Source organism: Coffea arabica, chromosome 4e, assembly GCF_036785885.1.
Source record: "Coffea arabica cultivar ET-39 chromosome 4e, Coffea Arabica ET-39 HiFi, whole genome shotgun sequence".
In the NCBI taxonomy this organism is placed as follows: domain Eukaryota; kingdom Viridiplantae; phylum Streptophyta; class Magnoliopsida; order Gentianales; family Rubiaceae; genus Coffea; species Coffea arabica.
In genome coordinates this window covers 28,866,297-28,887,787 of record NC_092317.1, presented here as the reverse complement: position 1 = coordinate 28,887,787, position 21,491 = coordinate 28,866,297, and the positions used below count along the sequence as shown (strand labels likewise).

At 38.3% G+C, this 21,491-nt stretch overlaps 1 long non-coding RNA gene across 1 annotated transcript; it reads left to right on the top strand.

Moving 5' to 3' along the window:
- The first annotated feature begins 18,466 nt into the window (after nucleotides 1–18,466).
- LOC140005758 (uncharacterized) lies at nucleotides 18,467–21,024 on the top strand. The gene is made up of 2 exons (XR_011813327.1): nucleotides 18,467–18,654; nucleotides 20,823–21,024. It is a non-coding gene; the product is annotated as an uncharacterized lncRNA (long non-coding RNA).
- The last annotated feature ends 467 nt before the right edge of the window (nucleotides 21,025–21,491 follow it).

Below are 21,491 nucleotides of genomic sequence, written 5' to 3'. Positions count from 1 at the left end.
GCTCAAGACGACCGGTAACAAGGGGCAATGGCCAGTTCAGCCCAAAAGGCTTACATCATGCGCAACTAGCATTTCAATAATTAAGTCCTTGAAAATTGCACAGTTATTTAGGTCGAGTGCGATAAAGTACACACTCGCCTAGAAAGCTCGTTTAGGAAATCATTCAAAGCACTTGACACGTTATCAATCAATAATACAAGTCATGAAGTCAAGAAAATATAGCAAATAAGGAACACTCTCATATAAGCACGCATGATATGCAAGAAAACAGTTCAAAAGTAACTTTGGAAACAGTTCATAAGTAACTTGGAAACAGTTCAAAAGTAAATAATGCAAGAAACGTTTCACAAGTACTTTGGAAATAGTTTAGGGTCACTCACCTCCATGGCTCAGAAATCATCCATCATGTATCATTGCCTTGCTCAAATCCAAGTCCTAGATCACAAACTCAATGCAAACAAGTCCTTTAAAAGTTCGGACAGCACTTCCCCTAAATTTGCTTACTTTTCCAGCCATCACGGCTACATTATTTCCTCATTCCAACCCAAAGGTACACACACAACAACAAGTTCATTCAATAGCCATTCAGCAAGCTCCAAGTAGTACAAAGACAAGTCAAGCTAGGGAAAAGTCCAGAAATGAAAGTTAAACTCAAAACCAGAAAAACAGTTTTGACGTCATTTTACGGTAATGGCACCAAAGGTGCTACAATTATCGGATGAAGGTGTAAGATACACCGTTTCGAAGCTAAGAGATAGGGATACAATATTGCAGAAGGTCACTCAACCCAGTTTCGAGTGTAACCAGGTCAAAAATGCAAGAAACTACACCAGAATCGGAAAAACAGGTTCACAAATCGCATTCTGGTACAAACATCATAAATCAAGCTACCGAAGTCCAAATCCAGAAATTCCAAAACCAAATGAAAGCTAAGAAACAGGGATAAATTTCATCAGAAGGCCTAAACAACCAATTCGGAAGCAATTCCAGCCAAAATAACCAATTACAGGCGCTGTTCTCAATTTCGGGTAAAACAGAACAGCAATAGTAATTTCGACTTATCTCAAGCTACACTACTCCGATTGACCTGAAATTTGTTAGGCACCTTTAAAATATCATTCCATACAACTTTCATGTTTTAAGAAAAGGCCAATTCGGCCTCTATCTAGGACCAAAAATTTCGGACAGAATGAAGAACCAAGAACCCTAATTTTCCAGATTTCTTCCAAAACAGAACTTACTTGCAATCTTCCACTTTTTCCACCTTCTAGAATCATTAAACATCATTTCCAATCATCATACATAACCACATAATCATACTCATATTAAAACAGAAAATCCCCAAAAATAATAAAAGTTCATCCATCCAACCACAACTCAAAATATAATCCATCAAACCATCTCTTTAGCCATCACAAGTCACTAATTCACCATTATTGGAAACAAACAATGAATCTTTACACACCATACCTTGATACCTCACAAAAGATAGTAGCTTAGTAGTTCCTTCTCCAAAATAACTCCACCAGGACCTTGGAATCTCCTTAGTAACCAACTTTTATGGAGTGATTTGCAATTCCATCGGTTAAAACTCAAGATTGAAGTAAGAAATTGGAGTGAAAGATGAAGGTTTTTCTCTCTCTCTTGCTCTCCAAGTTTCAGCCATGAGAAGGAAGAAATGGCTTGATTTTTGGTCAAATTTTGGTTTTAGTAAAGTTAAGGTAAGATGGTCAAAAGTCCAATAGTGAATAGGATGGTGACACTTGTCACCTTTTGATTTAAAACTTATCTTTTTGTCTCTCCAATACAAATATCTTAACACTTTGTAAAATAATATCACTTAATACAAAATTCCAATAAGTTGTCAAAAATATAATGCATTTACCGCACTTGCGGGTCCCACGTTCAAAATACGTTGTTAATTACTCAAAAACTAACCGATACTAGAAAAATCATTTTAAAACTATTTTTGCTCATAAACTTTATCTGGAGAATTTTTCTAATAAAGAAAATGTAGAAAAGGCGGGCGTTTAAAAAATAAACCCTAGAAAATTAGAAAATTTCCGGGTTCTCAAACTCATTTTTTTTCGGGACGTCACAACCGAGGCTACGCTTATCAGATTGGGATGGAATTTATGTCGTTTAGAAGCTAAGATAAAGGGTTACAACTTTGATGAAGACCACTCAGTCCAGTTCTTAGTGTAGCAAGGTCAAAATTTCAAATTACAGAACCATAATCTCACATTCGGGCTAGCTAACCGCACTATACGTAAACGACAATAACTCAGGGTACCGAAGTTCGATTGAGGCGATTCCAGGGCGTTGGAAAGCTAAGACATAGCACTACAACTTTTTTGTTTTGGCCAAACACTAATTTAGTACGCATTAGGGTGAATAGACGCGGTCAGATTGGTGACATGTCAAAACTGTCCCTTAAGTTCTTCCTATGGCAGTCAGGGGTAGTTTTGTCTTTTCACATGTTACAGTGCTCGGATTGAGATGAAAATTTACAGGAACCTATAAAACATCATTCTATACAACTTTCATGTTTTATTCTAAGCCTAATTCGGCCTATAACCTAGTCAAACAAAATCGGTTAGAACAGGGGAGGTGAAAAACTGAAATCTGGAATTTGGGGTTTCAAAGGGAAATCTCTTCATTTCTTGCTTGAATTACTACCACAATCTCTTATACAAAGTTATAACCATCATATACTAGCTAACCAACAAGAAATACAGTTGAAAACCTCAACCCTAACTCAAGAACATGCACCATATCCATCCAAACCATTGAAATAACTATCATTAACCAAATATTAAGGTGCTATACCAACTTAAGCAAGATTAAAAGTAAGAAAATGGTAAACCATCATTATTACCTTACTAAAGCTGCCTTCAAGAGTAACCCTGGCTTCCCTTCCAAATTTGTACCAACACCCAACTACCAAAGCACTCAAAGAAAGATTTAATCGGTTTAGAATCTTGTTTTTCTCACTCAAATGGTTCAAACCCAAGATGAATTGAAGTTACTTTCTCTTGTTTTTCCCTCTCTCTCTCTCACGGCTGCTAGGCTAAAAATGAAGGCTCAATGAAGCTTCAAGAAGGTTAAAATGATAGAAATGAATTTGGGTCAAAGGTGACAAGTGTCACACTTTGATTGGTAGTCAAATTTTGTTCTTTTCTCTCTTATTTTTGATCCAATTTTTCGGCTGCCTTGCAGATATTTTGGGGCTGATATTAATCACTTAATAGTAAGGAAATTAAGGTAATAAAGTAGTGTTTAAGTGGTGCACTCACTTGGTAACAAACGGCACCCGTCGGTTCAACCCGTTTTTTCTTAATTTGCGTATACTAGGATTTTAACTTATAATTCACTAACTTATTATTATCACTTCTATTCACACACTTAATATCATCTAAACTCACCCTTAATCACCTAATTTAGTGCACACATCTCACCAAGTGATCACACGGTCAAAATACGCAAAAAGCCCTGATTTACCCGAACTAAGAACCTACAGGGAAAACCCTTGATTCTATGGTTGATTGTGAGACCCCGGTCAGTTCTTAAGTTTTATATTAGGTTATATTCATTATTTGTGCGGTAACATTAAGTTTTTGGGCTAATTCGAAAACCCTCAGTTGGGGTTAGGATTGAAACCCTAGTTTTTGTATTAATCATAAGTTCGAGTGATGGTTAAAGTTAGTTATGCTAGTGTGTGTTTTAGTGTGGGTAAGTATAGGATTTGATCCATTTTATATAGGTTAAATAAGTTTAAGAAGGTTAGAAACCCTAAATGAGTAAAACCTCTAGTGTTAAGATTGATTAGAAGTTTTAAGTTGGTTATTGTTTAATTACTTTTATGTGGGATAAAGTATGTTTAAGTATAGGTGATTAATGTAGGAGGGTGATTAGTAAAGTAATTAAGTGTGGTCAAGTGTTTTGGATTAGATTAAGTTAGTAACCTATGGAGTTAATTGAAAGATTATAAATGTTTGAGGGGAAAAGGAGTAAGAAAGAGAAAATAAATGTTTAAGTGCTAGAGTTGATTTAATGTAAAGTTGGAGTGCAAGGGGTTAAAAGGGCAATTGAGGGACTTTTATGTGATTGGTTAGGATGGAAAATATCCTCCATGGCTTTGACTTATATGTATCATCTTCTTATGCAAGATAATCATTAGAAACAAAACAAAAATAAACTAAAGAGAAAGAGAGAGTGAGAGGCCGAGAGAGAGAGAGCAAGAGAGAAAGGGAAAGTTCTTCCAAGTTCAATTTCTTCTAGCTTCCATCTTGGTCATGGAGTTGAAGACAACATCTTTGCTACTTGATTGTTGTGGGTTAATCATCAACAAGGTTGGATTGAAGGTAAATCATTTGATTTGAAAGATAACTCTTGTGATTAAGTCTTGAAACCATGTGAAGTGATGGTTTTGTTGTAATTATGAATTTGTACAGGTTATGTGGTGATTATTGTGTAGTTTAATGGTTTATTGTAGTGATTTCTTGCTGCCAAATTTCGGTTAAGGCTATGAAAGGTTAGGGTTTTTGCTCCTTGGTTCATTAAGTTGATTTGGTTTGGTTGGATTTTGGCTTGTTAATGGCATCTTTGATGCCTTGATTTCATTTGTATGGTTGGTAAGTAGCAAATTCCAGATTGGTCATGAAACCCTAAGTCAAAGGAATGGTTGGGTTAAGGCTTAAGTGCTTAGGGTTTAATTGATTAGGTGGAGAAACCAGAAAAATTAGTAGGATTAGCACCTAGATTATGGTTAGTATTGGGAAAGGAATTTCGGTTTTCTTGTAGAGTAAATAGGAGGTGATTTATGTGTGTTTATTTAGTATGATTTTGCTTGGAAAACTTGTATAAGAATCGTAGCAACGGACCATGCGTTTGTGACGTTCGAAACCGGCAAAACTGGAACAGGACAATCCATAAATCCGAAATTAAGTCCTGTTTTTCTCTATGCTGCGTGCTGATTCAGAAGTTTCTCAAAACATGAAAGTTGTAGCTTCTTAAGTCCTTAAGGTGCCTACAAATTTTCAGATCAAACGGATCAGTGTAGCCCGAGTTATAGCCAAAACACTTGCACCTGTTTTGTACACTGGATTGTGTTACGTTTTTTAATTTTGCTTCTGACCATGTTCTGTCCCTCTTGATAACGTGCGAACTGGGTGTTGATCCCTTCATAAGAAATATAGATCTTAGTCTTATCTTCAAAACAATATAAATTACATTGAAATCTGAGTCCCGTAACTCCAGTTATGACCAAAACAAGATCAGTTGTCAGAACTGCCTTCGAATTTGGACAGTTCTGACAGGAACTTTGAACCCCTTTTTCCCTATGCTCCATACTGATTCAGCTTTTGGTCAAAACAAAAAAGTTATAGCCTTATAAATAAGCTTTCTAATGCCTCTGCAATTTCTTGATTCTGATTTCTGAGTCGTGAGTTATACTCTTTCAAACAGGGCCTGTTTGGTAACCGGAAATGAAATGGCTGGAACTGTTTTGCACATTTTTGTCCTAGTTCCATTGAGATATGGCTTGAAGTACCTTTATGAAAGTTGTATCCCTTCTTTTTAGCTTCGTAACGGTACCTCATGTACTTCGATCTGATAATCGTAGCCTAGTATTCGATCAAAACGGTTCTAGGTGCCAAATCTGCCGTTTCCATTGCCGGCCGTTTACGTTTTCGTTTGCCATTTCCACACTTGCACGTGCCAATTTTGCCGTTTTGTTTGTTTTAGGCATGTTAGCAGCCGTTTGTGATATAACGTGATGCAATCTTCTATTTCAGACGGTGGTGAGCTAGGCGGAGCCGGTGGGGCCTACTACTAGCTATCCTTTGTGACGCTATTTTCGTACTTTTGCTATCTTGGTTCTTTGAGTAAGTATTCGGACCGTTTTGTATATATAACTTGCTTATGTGTTTTGAGGTGAATGAAAGGGTACCTAGGCGAGGGTGTACTTTATCGCACTCGACCTAAACCCTAATTTACATGCATATTTATACATGACATGTCTAAATAAATTATTATGGGTTTGAACCCCTTGAGCTTGTAGCTCGGGGTGACGTTTGTTAGTTTTGGGTTTGAAACCCTTGAGCTTGTAGCTCGGGGTGACGTTTGTGAGTTGGGGTCGATCGTCCGACCTAGATGGACTATTCGAGCCAGTTGGCGCTTGGTCGAAACCAGTCCAACTTAGTTTGAGGTCACCAAGTTTGTAAATCCGGTTCACCGAGAATGTGAACCAAGTTTGTAGGTTCAAGTTGTGAACCAAGTTTGTGAACCGAGCTTGTGAACCAAGCTCAATTTCGTTCGTTCGAGCAAGTTTGTGAGGTGACTGGCCAGTGAGGGTGATAAGGTGTTAAGTGGGTGTACAAGTGGAGTTCTACGGACCTTATTTGTGGTCGACGGAGTGTCGGCAGGAGGTCACGCATGGCAAACGACTTGGCTTTAGAGCCAACCCATATCCTACCATTGTGATGTTACATTTCTGTATTGATGTGAAATATTTGAATTTATATGTTTATTCGAATGTGTAATTTACGATTTTACCCCGTTTACTTACTAAACATATAGCTTATCCCGTTTCCTTTGTTTTCCTTAGCAGGGGGCGACGCGGGTAACTCCTTGGCACATTCACTAGTATAGTTAGGTTTGCTTGTAATAGTTGGACAATTATGATGTTTGTTTTTGTTTTGGTGGTTTGTATGAGGACCCTCCTTAGGGTCTACTTCCTGCTAGTTGTTATCATAATGTATTATAGTGGTTTGACTAGATACTTTTGAGGATGTAAATAGACCTTTTGGGGGTTGTATATATCGTAAGTCGTACTCTTTTGGTTTGTCTAGCTTTTATTGTTTTGAAATTTCGAGTCCTGGCGTGAGCTAGGCAGGCGTCCCGCCGATACCCTAGGGTTCGCCATTGGGAGAAGCGGGGGAGTCACATTGATTGCAATTACTGAGGGTGTGAATGAGTAGTAAAGCTATTAGAAAGGAATAAATGCCAAATAAAAGTAATTTTAGGAAAAATGTGAGGAAATTTTACAATTTCATTGGTTACAATGAGGGTTTCAATTAACATATAAGAGATTTAAGAAAACCGGTTGATCACAAGTAAACTAGGGTTTTTTTTCTTTTGATTAGAATTTAGGGTTTCTAATCTTTAAAACAAAACAATGTCTTAAAACAAAAAAATAAAATATAGAAACTGTAATATCCTAAAAGTCGGGGTATCACAACTTAGGGTTTTGGTGGAGTGATTTGGGAAGAGGAAGGTCTTGGCAACTTCTTGACATAGGGATTAAGGTGAATTTGGTAAGAAACTTCCCTCTACTTCTTATATGTGTAAACTAGAAGCTTAAAGTTGTAGTTTTGATGGATTTTTGGGGAAAATTTCATGGGTTAAATGAGATATTGGGATGTTTAGTTAGGGTTTATATTTTCAGCATTGATTATGGTTATCTACCTCTTAATTGATGTTATTGAGCTAGTAATTGGTGGGTTTGATGATAGAGCACTTGTTAGATATGAATTTCTAGAGTAAAGGTACAAATTCCGAAAATTGGAAACCAAGTTGCTCTGTTCTGTCCAGTTTTAGTTCACCATGATATAGGCCGAATTAGGCTTAGTGCAAAACATGAAAGTTGTATAGAATGATGTTTTATAGTTTCCTACAAAATTTCAGACCAATCTAAGCACTGTAGCTTGTTAAAAGACAAAAATACCCCTGAGACTGCCCTAGGTAGCGTCCAGCAGACAGTTTTAACATTTCCTCATGTTGGCTGCATTTTTTATCTTGATCCGTACCAAACTAGTATTTGGACAAAACATGAAACTTTTATCACTATGTTTTAGCTTTCCAATGCAATCAAAAACACCTCAATCGGACTTCGGTAGCCTGAGTTATTATCGTTTACGTATAGTACGGTTAACTAGCCAGAATGTGAGATTTTGGTTCTGTAATCCGGACTTTTCACCTAAATACACTATGAACTGGACTAAGTAGTCTCCATAAAAATTGTAGCCCTCTGTCTTAGCTTCGAAACGGTACAAATTGGACCTCAATCCGATAAGCGTAGCCTTGGTTATGTCCATTACGTAAAACAACATCAAATCTGTCTTTTGTTTCTTGACTCAAACTTCATTTCCGCACATGTCCCTAGCTTGATTTTGTACTTGTATGACTTTGAGCCTATGGAATGGCTATTGAAATGAGATGACTTTTTGTGTGACTTTGGGATTGATTGAGAAAAAGAATGAAGCCATAAATGGCTGAAAAATAGGTAAATACAAAGGGCGTGCTGCCCAAATTTACGCTCGAAGACGAGGTAGATATACTTGCGACTTGAGTAAGGCTTGACAGCAAATACCACTTGAACCATCTAGGATAGATATGTCTTCTGTTATCGAGGTATATAAGTTAGAACTTAGCCAAACTTGTACCCTTGGGAAATGAAATAACAACTACTCCGAAGACGTTTTTCTCGTACTTTCGACTCAAATGGTATTTTCAAACATAATTGTTACAAAGTTTCACAGTTTGAAAAGCGAACGAGTGTTTTACGAATATTCTCCAAATGAATTTCAATTACTTGGTTCTTATTAAACGACACGTTTAAGTTTTGACCCTTAGTCGATTTTCAAAGTTCTTAAACAATGTTTTATTGCAGATTTGGATTCCACACACGGAGTAATACCCGAACGTAACTCGTAAAGGCACCGCATCTTTTGGTAAGTGCTTCCAAATACCTGGTTGAACTGGACACTTGTTCATAATACTTGATCAATGTAAAGAAATGATATGAGATTTGTTGATCGGGCAAGAGTGTACTTTATCGCACTTGCCCTAACATGATATATACTTGTTTATTGTTGCAATTAACTTGATATATTTGTACTTGATTTGTAAGTGTAGAGCGGCAGTATGTACCACACTCAATCCGAGTGGGAGGTGCCTCTCATTCCCGTCTCCATACTTTTATTTTAATTCCGTCGATTGGAGATGTTATCTCATCGACTTCTCGGGGTCCCAAACCCCACTGGCTAGTTAATCGAGTCGAGCCGGCAAGGGCTTGGTCGATTAGGTAACGAACCATGGATAGTTAGTGATGTCGAGTGGAGTGTTATCTCCTTGACTAATCGGTATACTCGAGTATTACCACCAGTGATTATTGAGGATTTTGGGCCCAGTAAGGGGTGTGAATGGTGGACGGAGAGTAGTGTAAGTGGTGCTCTACTGGATTGGTTACTTACTTGAAGGTTGACGGAGTGTCAACTATTACTTGATCAAGCTCTGGTGATGCAATGGGAATTTGGCTCCTGAGAGCCATCCGTATCCTTATCCTTATACCAAGACTAGAAGATTGGATGGTTACCTCCTAATTTATTGAGATAAACCAGAAATTTTACCACTAAAAACCCCAAGAAAACTCCCAAGATGAAGCTTCCTTCCAAGCTCAAGTGAATCTCCAAGTGGTTTTGTGGTTAGTTGCAAAGTTAGAGGTGATTTGGAGCAAGAATGATGTAAGATGATGGAGAGCATTCTTTCCTTTCTTTTCTTTGCTTGTCAACCGTGCTTATGGAGTGAGAGGAAGAGAGTGTTTTGTGTCTTTGTGTTTAGCTTGTAAGGGAAGCTTGAGTGATGAATAGCTAGCAAACTTGGGGCCAAAGAATGTAGTTTTTCTCTCCCCTTTTACCCTTGGCTGGCCGAGAATGAGAGGTGGTGAGGGAGTGGTTGTGTAGTGAAACTTGGGGAGAAAGAATGAAGAAAAGCTACCTTAAGTTGAGCCAAGAGTCAACTCTCAAAAGTGTCACGCGCTGGTTTCATACCTCCGTTTTCTCTCGGGTTTGTTTCAATTGTGCACTAAACCTCAATTATAATTTCTTTAATACTATAATTATTCACTCTTAGTAGTCTAGTATAAGTTTCTTAAGTCTCCGTTTAACCATTCCAACTTGATATACGCGAAATTCCAATTCGCGCACAATAAGGCGAAATTTACGGGAAATTCATATAACGATTATATAATTAACTACTACTATTGTAATTAATTATAAAATAACCATTTTAGAAATAAAGCATGAGTCTTCAATTCTCCAAGATTATTGTACTCTCGGATCGATTATTGCCTCGAAAAATGTGTACTCGCTATTTGTTCACTAAATGAGCCCTAGAAAATTAAATTTACTAACAAGATGTTTTAAAAATATAATTGAGACATTATTCCATATAAATGGATTTAAAATGGTAGAAATAAATTATTCGGAGAAAACGGGTGAATAAATATTTAAATAAGCCATGAAAATACAATTATAAGTGAGAAAAATTCGGGTCCTCACATCGACATGATTAAGAATGACCATAGCAGTCTAGTCATCAAGAAAAACCAAAACAGTCCATTAGTGGTGCAACCAACCACTTTACTTGCTTAAATTTCATTCCAACTCACACATGAGCTTAACCAATGACTAGCCAAGTTTCTTAGGTATGATTAAGGTGCAAATAAACCACAAAAATCAAGGGAAACCCCTCCTTCCAACACTGGTCAGCCAAGGAAAAGAAAGTAGTCCACAAGTTCCTATATTTATCTAACCTTCATCCTCTCATGATTTTCACTTAAACAACATATCAAGTGTTAAATCTAACTCAAAAAGAGGTCTAAAACATGTTAATTGTGAGAACCCAGAAAAAAAAATTTTAGGCATTATTTTATTCCTGTGCACCCGTTTTCTTTTATTTTCTTTATTATATTACTTTTAACAATATTTTATCAGTAAATAAAGTTTTTAAATCATTTTTCTATTATAAGTTAGTTCATGAGTAATTAGGAGTGTATATTGGACGTGGGACCCGCAGGTACATTAAGTGAGAGAAATTCGGCCAATTAGGTTCAATTTTGCATAAAAGGGATTTAATTCCTAGGTGTTAGGAGGTAATTATAGGTTACCTAGATGGATTAACCATGGGGAGACAAGAAAATAACTTCAAGCAACAACAAAGTGCCAAGTGTCCATTTCTTATTAGAGTTGACTTGCCTAACTTTCTTTAACTTTACTAAAAGACCAATTTTGACCCAAATCATCCTCACTTCATGCTCTCCTTGGCCGAAACTCTCTAGGAAGAAAAGAAAAGAAAGCTTCAACCTTTCATCTTCTATTCTTGCACAAATCTTGAAAACCAACCGATTAAATTTTGATTTAGTCCACAAAAAAAGCCTTGCTAAGGGAGTTTGAAGGTCTTGGTGGAGTTGATTTGGAGAAGAAACCCCTAAGCTACTACCTTTTTTGAAGAGTTAAGGTATTTTGCTTGGAACTCACTCTTTGTTCCTAATAATGGCCAATTGGTGCCTTATGGTAGCTAACTAGTGGATTTTATGGAAGATTTTATGGATTAGAGTGAAGTTAGCTAATTTTCTGATTTTTGTGAGAATTTTTCTGTTTTCCTATGATGGATATGGTTGGGCTTGAATTGATGGTTCTAAATGGTGTTAAATAGCTCTCTTGTGCGTTAATTGCGGTTATTTGCGGAAAATTTCCGCTTGTGAGGAAAATTTCAGATTTAGGGTTTCTAATTGGGGGTTTTCTATGGTTGGTTGTTGAGCCTTTAATTGGCTATGATTAAGGGGTATTGTGACCCTAATGACGTGTATTGAATGACCTATGAATTGTTTGGGTGCTTGTGGTTGTGTTGGATGCATTTTAATTGTTGGTTTGTAGGATGGAAAAGCTGAAATTTTAGGGGAAATGCTGTCCAAATGTCTAGGGTATTGGATTTTGTGAGTTTGGGTTGAGGTTGGATAGAAATGAAAGGTGTGAGGACTCGTAAATTCCTTGTATTTTTCCTCAAAAATACCCTTTTATTTGAAAATTAGTATTTATCAAAGGCCACTACCCAAATATTTCACATTAAGTGTAGATAAACCTAGAAAATAGGGTTTTACGCTTCGGTTTCAAGTTTGAAGCGAAATTAGGGTTTTCGCGATTTTTCGCCGGATGAATTTTCGGTACAGAGTAAGAATTAATCTGGGGATTAAAAGTGACTTTTAAGTGAGAAATAATATGTGACTAGTGGCAATGATATAAGGTTAGTGAATGGGAAGTAAAAACCCTAGTACGTGAGTTTTTAAGAAAAACGGCGCGATCCGGCGGGTTCCGCGCACTACCGATTGAACGTACCGTTTGACCACCATTTTTCTTACCAGACAAATTTATTGAACTTGAGCAAAATATCTTCTCTCTTGGCAGCAAGCTTGACCGAATGTGAGGCTACAAAATAACAAGAGAGAAAGAGAAAAAAAGAAAGGTGGTGGTGGCGACACTTGTCACCACCTCATAGCTTCTTAACCCAAGACTAATACCATCCATTTAACTCCAACACTTAGCAAATTTGCTCTTCATATTGTTGCTGTTGGCCGAGAGGAGCAAGGAGAAAAACAACAAGGGAAAACATTTCATTTCATCTTCAATCCAACAACTAAGTGAGGAATCAAACAAAATAAACCGATTAAACTTGTTCTTGAGTGATTAGCTAGTGGTTTGTGGTGAGACTTTGGAAGGAGAAAACTTGGGCTACTCTTAGTGACCTCTAGTCAAGGTAAGAAAGCTTCTCTCTCTAAGTTTTACTTTCAATCTTGTGAAATTAAGCTTAGCAACTTGATTTAGTGGTGGAATCATGGATGATTATCATGTTTTAGAAGTTTTCCCCTTTTTATTTCATGAACTAGGGTTTGGGGAAATTCTGCCTAATTTATTATATGTGAGAACCCTAAACCTTTCATACTTTCTAAGAGTTTTGGTTTATTCCCGTTGCTTGTTTAATTGAAGTATTGTTCACTAATCGTTTCAAAAACGGGAAGGCCTTGTTGTTATGTGCAATTATGTATGAGATATGTATGTATGTGCACGTGTTAGAAGTACAATTGAGCGTGGCAATCAAACTTGGAAAAGAGGGAAAATTTTGCGAAAATGCTGAAGGACCGAATCCGGCCGGAAATCCGGCCAGTTCTTGGCCGGATTGTGGAGAAGTTTTTAAAAAAAAATGTGTTTCGTCTCTGGCTCATATCCGGCCAGAAACCGGCCGGATTGTGACAGGACAGCTGGTTTGACCAGCGTTTTTTTTTCTTCCTTCTTATCACTTTTGAGCACCAAAATATCTCATTTCTCTTCTTGTTCAGCCGTGAGCTTTGAGAGCAAAGAGAGAAAAACTCTTCAATCTTCATCTTTGATTTTCCTTCAATCTTGAAACTTCACCAATAGATTTTAAATTCCCTCCGTACAAGTGAGCTTCTTGGAAGGTTAAAGCTTTTGGGTGGAGTGATTTTAAAGGGGAGCTTGGAATTGCTAGTCTTCTTGAGTTGTGAGGTAAGATGATTAAGAAAGTTCTCTCTTGCATTGCTTATGGTTAAATTGTGAATTGTAAGGGTTGGATATGTTATTTTGTGAGTTATATCTTGATTTGGGTTGATTATGGTGAAGTTTTCTATTTAATTATGATTTTTCTGTTTGCATATGATTTTGTCTATGTGGCCAAGTATGATGAATGGAAATGTTATAGAATGAGGCTAGTTGGTGTGAATGATGGTTAATTGCAAGAAATTTGTGTTTGGAAGGAAATTTGGAAAACTTAGGGTTTCATTACCCTCAATTCTGTCCGGCACTGTAGCATATAGTTAGAGGCCGAATTGGCCTTGGCTCAAAACATGAAAGTTGTAGGTATTGATATGTTTGAAGTGCCTGCAAAATTTCAGGTTCATCGGAGTTGTGTAGAGTGAGATAAGTCGAAAATACTGAGACTGGTCTAGGAAGGGGTGCTGCGAACAGGGTTGCCTGTTTACTGAATTTGGCCGTGACTTTTCACCCTGATCCTCACCGAATTAGATTTTGCTCAAAACATGAAAGTTGTATCCAAGGCTATAAACGAGTTGCCTGTAAAGTTTCAACCTGATCTGACCACTGTATCATGTGAAGTGACCGAAATACCCTTGACTGTTTGCGAAACCTGTTTCGCGCCCAGATTTCTGTTTTCGTGTATTCTTCCATTTTCGACCATGAAAATGCACGATTTGGCCTTTGAGGTCTTCTGATGAAATGTAGCTTGATGTCTTAGCTACCATATGCCTTTGGATTTTCTGGATTTGGACTTGTAGAGCCTGAGTTATGATGTTTCCGCTAGAATGCATTTTGGTGAATCTGTTTTAGGTTGTTGATGACGTATCTTGTATTTCTGACCTGTTTACACTCAAAAATGGACTGAGTGACCTTCTACATTGTTGTAGCCCTGTCTCTCAGCTTCAAAACGGTGGGTTTTACACCTTCATCCGATAATCATAGCACCAATGGTGCCAAAACCGCAAAATGATGCCAAAACTGTTTTTATCCGAAAATGTTTCTAGCTTGCTTTTTGTATTTATTGTGTATTTATATGACTTGTAAGCCTAGTGGATGGCTTTTGGATGGGATTATTCTATATGCCATGTTGGGGCTGATTTAAGAAAGATAATGAAGCCATTAATGGCTGGAAAATAGGTAAACACAAGGGACATGCCGTCCGTTTCTTTTCTTGTAAATTGAATAAGTTCAAGTGGGTTTTGAAAATGTATTTCGTATCAAATTGAACGTATTTCCTTGGAAGTGTCTTCGGGTCTTTGATTAAGGGCTCGAAGGCTAAGTTTCTATTCGAACTCGTATATTGTTCTTTGGCAAATAATGTAACCGTTTTATCTTTTGAAAACATGATACCTCTTCCGTTTCAAACTTCAAATGTTCCTTAAGCCTTTCCAACCTATAGAGGTATGAGTTCGGGTTTTATCGTCCATAAGTGCATTGTTCTAAGCAAGGTTTTAAGTGTGGAAGTTAAAGTATTGTGTCCTCCTTTTCACATGATTTTTATTGGCTTCGGTCATTTATTGACCACTTGAATATATATGCTATTGAGTCATACAAACGATTCCGAAAGAATATTACCTTAGCTTATTTCCTGGAAAATTTGAATTGTTTTGAGTGAAGTGTTTTTGTTACAAATTTGATAACCCTTTTGGTTTGGGTCGCATTAGGGTTATTCTTGCCCACGGATTCAAATGCCTCTTTTATGCGTTTACTCGCGCGTAGTCGGGTATTTCTTGATTTCATCCAAATCCTGTGTGATGGATTGTAATGTGGTCTTTGTGTCATTCTAGGTTTCATTGGTGATTGAGAAGTGGGCGTTATTTTGCGTGTATAGGTGAGTGTTCCTTGTTTGCTACGTTTCATGATGATATGGCTTGTTTGAATGATTGATAACATGTTAAATGCTTTCAATGCTTGCTAAATGAGTTTTCGAGGCGAGTGTGTACTTTATCGCACTTAGCCTAAATGATTGTGAAGTTTTAATGATTGAGCGATTGAAATGTTAATTGTGCATGAATGTAAGCCTTTTGGGCTGAACTGGCCATTGCCCCTTGTTACCGGTCGTCTCGAGCCAGAAGCGGACTCGGTCGGGCGATTAGGGACTTGGGTGAACGTTTAGGTATACTCGAGTATTACCTTGTAGGTTGGTGGAGCCTGGCCAAAAGCCAGGGACGGGGTGAATGAACGAATGAATGAATGAATGAATGAGGGGGTTTTATTTATATAAAATGCATTTTCAAATGATTGAAGGTAGGGGATGAAAGGAGAATGAATGAATGAACGAATGAACGAATGGCTCCTTGTGAGCCCGTATCCTTTTAATGAATGTGTTTATCGCTTTATTGGTACTTGTATCTCGAATTGTTGTTTATAAGTATTGAATGCATTGATTCTCTTGTTGCCTATGTGTACGGAACCTCACTGAGCTTTCTAGCTCATTCCTTTAGTTTTTTTGTTTTCCTTAGCAGGGGAAGACGTGCAAGAACGGAAGCTACGTATAGACTAGCCGATCTAGTACTTTTGATTCTTTTGTTATGGTTCTCGCCCCAATGTTTGGTGGGCTGGTTGTATGGAGTATGGAGAACCTTTGTACATAAGTTGTATTGCTTTTGGGATGGCTTTGTATATAAGTTTGATTTAAGTTGGACCGTTTTATGTTATTCTTATTGTTTTCCGATGGTTGCCTGAAGTGCTCGACTGAGTCCCGGCGAGAGCTGGGCAGGCGGTCCGCTGAACCCTCTGGTTCGCCTTAGGGGGAAGTGGGGCCGTTACAGTTGGTATCAGAGCCTGCTTCGCGTGGTCTCTGCGCGGAGTGAGCCTGGACTGAGTGGTGAATAGGTATGAAGGATTAAGTGCTCGTTCGAGCATAAGCTATGAGTTGTGAACATTATAGGCCTTAAATTTTCCTGTGGAATCTGAGGACCATAGATAGGTACGTCTGGGAGGAATTCCGATTGTAGATGGTTTACTCTTGGGACTGGCCAGCTCGAGAGGTGAATTATCTTATTTCGGATTCTCGTACCCGAGTACTCCAGAGTTGAGACGATGTTAAGTATGTGAGATTTGTATTTTGGGAACATGAACAGGCTTTGTTCGACTGGAATGAGTACAAGGGGGTTAAGGGACATCTAGTTTGGATAATAATGACGTGAGGGACCGGACGGGGTTACCTTATCTGAGACTGGGACGACACATCACCTCCTCGTTTGATTCGCCCGTATATTCTTATTATATGACGTCCATTGCTGTAATTGTGCACATGAATATTTTCCTGACTTGATACGTACTTGTGTAATTGATCATCCATTTTCTTGAGATACGGAGTGCTATGTGCATATATGTTTACTTGTCACCTTATTACATTTATTCATTAAACTATTTTTGTAAAAAAAAAAAGAGAGGGAAGGAAAATATGGACGGGAGACGTAGTCAGGGACGTGGTCGAGGCCGTGGAACTAAACGGACCCCAGAACCAAGAGCGGAAAGGGAGACGTCAGCCGAACAAGAACAAGAACCTAGAGTTGAGGCCGGGGACCAAATGGCGACGGCAATTCAACAAATGGCAAACATTTTGACAAGGTTGGTGGACCAACAAGGTCAAATGCCTGTAAATCAAACCCAGAACCCTGAAATAGGAGAAGATCGGGCTCTAGAGAGGTTTCAGAAGTTTAATCCTTCGAAATTCCTTGGAGGGCCTGATCCGGACACTGCTGAACAATGGTTAGAGGCCATGGTTTCACAGCCTTGAACTACACTGAGCAAAGACAAGTGAACTTTGCGGTGTTCCAATTTGAAGGACCGGCCCGAGCGTGGTGGAACGTAGTTAGGGCAAAGTGGGATAGAGAACAAACCGTGTGGACCTGGGTGAACTTTACCAGAGAATTTAATGAGAAGTACCTTCCACCTTTAGTCCAAGAAAGGAGGGAGGACGAATTTATTGGACTACGCCAGGGGACATTAAGTGTGGCTGAATATGAAACGAAATTCACCAAACTATCCAAGTTTGCTTCCGAATTAGTGGCCACGGAACCAAGAAGAGTAAGACGGTTCATACAGGGATTGAACTTGGACATCCAGGAGGCGTTAGCTGCAGCGCAAGTGAATACGTTTACGGAGGCCCTTGAGAAGGCTCAACGAATTGAGAGTGCCAAGGCACAAATAAAGGCCTCCCAAACGCGAAAAAGGGGTGCTTCGGATAGTGGATTGGAAGAGTTTAGTGAAACGATGGCGCCTTCTAAAGTGAAAAAGGTGAGCCAGTTATCCTATCCGCCCTGGACAATAGGTGTAACATCCCGAATATTAGGAGGTTGTTTGTGAAGAAAATATTAAAGTGTATTTCTTTGGGTTGATTTAAAACCTTATTTTGGTTTAAAAGACTAGAAACCCTAATATTGTAGCCAAAAACCCTAGTTTACTTGTGACTAACCGGTTTTCCTAAATCTCTCATATTTTAATTGAAACCCTAATTTTAATTACTGGAATTGGAAAATCCTCACGTTTTCTTAAAAATTTCTTTTTATTTGAAGATTATCATTTATTAAAGCCCTACTATCCAATTATCCCATGATAAGTGTAAATAAACCTAGAAAATAAGGTTTTACGCTTTGGTTTCAAGTTTGGAGTAAAATTAGGGTTTTCGCGATTTTTCGCCGGATGAATTTTCGATACAGAGTAAGGATTAAATTTGGAGATTAAAAGTGACTTTTAAGTGAAAAATAATATGTGAGTAGTAGCAGTAAAATAAGGTTAGTGAATGGGAAGTAAAAACCCTAGTACGTGAGTTTTTAAGAAAAACGGCGCGAACCGGCGGGTCCCGCGCACTACCGTTTGAACGCACCACTGGACCACCACTTTCTTGCACCACAAGCTTATTGATATTTGAGCCAAAATATCTTCTTATATTACAGCTAAGGGGACCGAAATTTGTGGCTTATAAGCAAGGGGAAGAAAGAGAAAAATTAGTGGCTAAGAATTGTCCAAGTGTTAGCCAAATTGTGGTCTTAATTAACTCTAACCTTCTTACTCCTTATAAGACAAAAATCAGCTTCATTTCTCTTCATTTTCTGCTGCTAAGAGCCGAGAGAGAGAGAGAGTAAGAACAAGAGAGGAAAAACAAAACTCTTCTCCATTTCTTCTTCAATCCACCAACAAAGTGAGAAATCAAACAAAAGAAACCGATTAATCTTGTCTTTGAGTGGTTAGTTAGTGTTTGGTGGTGAAAGTTTGGAAAAGGAAAGCTTGGGGCTGCTTTTAGAGACTTCTAACCAAGGTAAGAGAACTCATCTCTCTAAGTTTTGCTTTTGATTTTGTTAAATTAAGTTAGTAGTTTGATTATAGTGGTGGAATCATGGATGATTAGCATGATTTAGAGGTTTTCCCCAATTTATTTGATGAACTAGGGGTTCTGATTTTCTGCTCAATGTGATGTATGATGTGTAAATGTTGCAATTAAGGTTATATAAGGTTGTTTAGTGGTGATTAGAACCAGAAATTTGAGGAAATTACACTTAGAGCTAAAAATTCCAGATTTCTGGAAAATTTCCCAAGCATTCTGTCCGAAATTGTACCTATATGTTAGAGGCCGAATTGGCCTTTTATCAAAGAAGGAAAGTTGTATAGAATGGCATTTTATAGGTGCCTGTAAAATTTCAGCTCAATCGGAGCAACGGAGGTCGTGAAAAGTCCAAAATACCCTTGCTGTTTTAAGAATTTCCCAGCAGTCCGTTTCTTCAGTTCAGTCCAGTTTATCACGATTTTTGATCAGGATCCATTCTGATTTAGCTCTGGGCCAAAACATAAAAGTTGTAGTGTTCTGAAGTAGCTTTAAAATGCCTCAAATAAAACCTGATTCGGACTTGTGTACACTGAGTTAGGTCCGCTACAGCATAATGCGTTTAAACAGCCGATGAATTGGTTTCTGGTTTAGTAGTCTGAGATTTTTACTAAGTTACATTAGGAAATGGACTAAGTGACCTTCATAAATGTTGTAGCTTTGTGTCTTAGCTTCGAAATGGCACAGGTTTCGTATTAATCCGATAAGTGTAGCCTTGGATAAGTTATTTCCGCTTGTATACGTCAAATCTGTCTTGTGCCACATTGAATTTCTGCACTTGTACTTGATGCGGTTCTTGTTGTTATGATATTGTGAGCCTATGGAACGGCTCTTGACATAAATTGCTGATATGTATGTTGTTGGGCTGTTGTTGAAGAAAAATAATGAAGCCTAAATGGCTGGAAAATTAGGTAAACACAAAGGGCATGCTGCCCAAATTTACGCTCGAGGACTATATAAATACACTTGCGACTTGGGTCGAGTTGATATGAATAGTACTTGAACCATCTAGGGTACTTGAGTCTTCTTGTTCGAGGTATATAAGTAAGGACTTGGCCGAACTTGTACCCTTGAGAAATGAAATAATGATTGCTCAAAGTACGTTTTCCCTTGTACTTTTGACTCGCATGACCATTTCAAGTATAAATGTTACAAAGTTTTATCATTTAAAAAGTGAGCGAGTATCTCACGAGTATTCTCCAAGTGAATTTCAATTTCTTGATTCTTATTGAACGAAACGTCTAAGTTTCGAACTCTAGTCATGTTTCAAAGTTCTCAAATTGAGTTTTATCGCAGATTTGGACTCCGAACTCGGAGTATAACCTGAAAGTGACCAGTAGCACTATATCTTTTGGGTGAGTGCTTTCAAATACCGAATTGAACTTGATACTTGAACTTGATACGTGACCAATCTGATTACATGTTATATACGTGAATTGTAAGGGCAAGAGTGTACTTTATCGCACTTGCCCTTACGTGATATACTTGTTTATTGTTGCAATTGACTTGATATACTTGTTTATGATGCGCGCACTTCCTGGAATTCCAGAAACCCTGTGGCGAGTTACTCTAGTCGAGCCGGCAAGGGCTTGGTCGATTGGGTAACGAACCCTGGGTCTCTTGTATCGTCGAGTGGAGTGATATCTCCTCGACTAATCGGTATACTCGAGTATTACCACCCGTGTTCTTGAGGATTTTGGGCCCAGCTGGGGGTTGAACGGTGGACGGAGAGTCGTTTAAGTGGTGTTCTACTGGATTGGTTACTTACTTGAAAGTTGACGGAGTGTCAACTACTACGGGATCAAGCTTCTGGTAATGCAATGGGAATTTGACTCCTGAGAGTCATCCGTATCCTTATACTTTGGAATGATTATTGTTTATTGGATTATTGTTTCTTTTGAAAAATTTTCTACATGCGCTCATTTTAAGATTGCTACTTGACGTGCTACTGTTCACATTTATGAACACTTTATGAACACTTTATGAACACTTTATGCTCGTTACTTTGCTATATCGAAAACTCGTACTTATAAATAATGGTCAATTTGCTATTTGGAACCTCACTGGGCTCTTAGCTCATTCCACTCCATTTGTTTTCCTTTCAGGGGTACGAGTGATGCGTGAGACTTGTAAAAGACTAGCGTAGCCTTTTGTTTGACTTTTGACTTTTTGGTCTTGTACTCGCGCTATTCCTCGAATGAAACATGTTGTACTTGGATTGTATACGTTCTGAACTAGTTTGGTGTATTGAGACTTTGTACTTCGATTTCTATTAATGTAAATTATAAGCTTGAATTGGGAATGTTATTTATGGTTCATGGATGTGTGTACGTGACTCGATTGAGATAGTGAGTGAGTCCTGGCGAGAGCTGGGCAGGCGGTCTGCCGAACCCTTTGGTACGCCTTAGGGAAAGGTGGGGTCGTCACAATAGGGGCGATCGATGAGAGGTCTACGAAAGGAAGCCAAATCGGATCTAAGGAGATTTCTCAAGATAGTCCAAAGATGACCTCTCACGTGATTTGCGGTTACTGTGGAAAGGCAAATCACACCGAGGATGCTTGTTGGCGGAAAGGGCGGAAATGTTTGATATGTGGAAGCAGTGAGCATCAAGTGAGCAATTGTCCAAGGAGGCATCCACGTGAGGGTAGTACTCAGTCACTGGATGGAACTAAATCACAACCGGTGAAAGAAAGAGGAAACCGAACAAGTGTACCGGCCAAAGTGTATGCATTAGACAACCGAACGGTTCGAAACTCGCCTGAGGCTAATGAAG